This window comes from Tiliqua scincoides, chromosome 1 (assembly GCF_035046505.1).
Source record: "Tiliqua scincoides isolate rTilSci1 chromosome 1, rTilSci1.hap2, whole genome shotgun sequence".
NCBI classification, from domain to species: Eukaryota; Metazoa; Chordata; class Lepidosauria; order Squamata; family Scincidae; genus Tiliqua; species Tiliqua scincoides.
In genome coordinates, this window is record NC_089821.1 from 31,771,558 (window position 1) to 31,772,138 (window position 581).

General features: G+C 49.1%; 1 pseudogene; it reads right to left on the reverse strand.

The window, feature by feature from the left end:
- Window positions 1-211: 211 nt before the first annotated feature.
- Window positions 212-328, reverse strand: LOC136637916 (5S ribosomal RNA; annotated as a pseudogene).
- Between the last annotated feature and the right edge of the window lie 253 nt (window positions 329-581).

A 581-nucleotide genomic window follows, 5' to 3' on the forward strand; every position in this document is an offset into this window, starting at 1 on the left:
GGTTCGGCTCTAGGATAGTTAAATTTTTTCCTGCTTGACAATGTCACTTCCGGCCATGACATCACTTCTGGTGGGTCCCGACAGATTCTCATTCTACAAAGTGGGTCACGGTGCTAAATGTGTGAGAACCACTGCTCTAGCCTACAAAAGCCTAAGTTGTAATGCATTTCTTTTTGGTTGGCAACCTTCAGTCTCCAAAGACTATGGTATAAGCCTACAGCACCCAGTATTCCCAGGTGGTCTCCCATCCAAGTACTAACCAGGCCTGACCCTGCTTAGCTTCCGAGATCAGATGAGATCGGGCATGTGCAGGGTAACAGTTGCTGCCACAACTGTTTTGTTTTTATTTACAAAGAAAGACATAGTGGTCAGCAGGGCTTGCCCTTTAACTGGCCTGGTGGGCACCAAAACCCAGGGAGCACATTTCCTCTCCCCCATTTTTTTGGTAGTGGTAACTCTATTGCCACCATGCACTTATTTCCACCACTGCCCTTGCCTCAGCCAGCTGCTTTGGCCCTTGGCAAAGAACAGGGATAGGGGGGCTGCAGCAGAAGTAAGTGCCGTCTCCACTGCGAAGATGA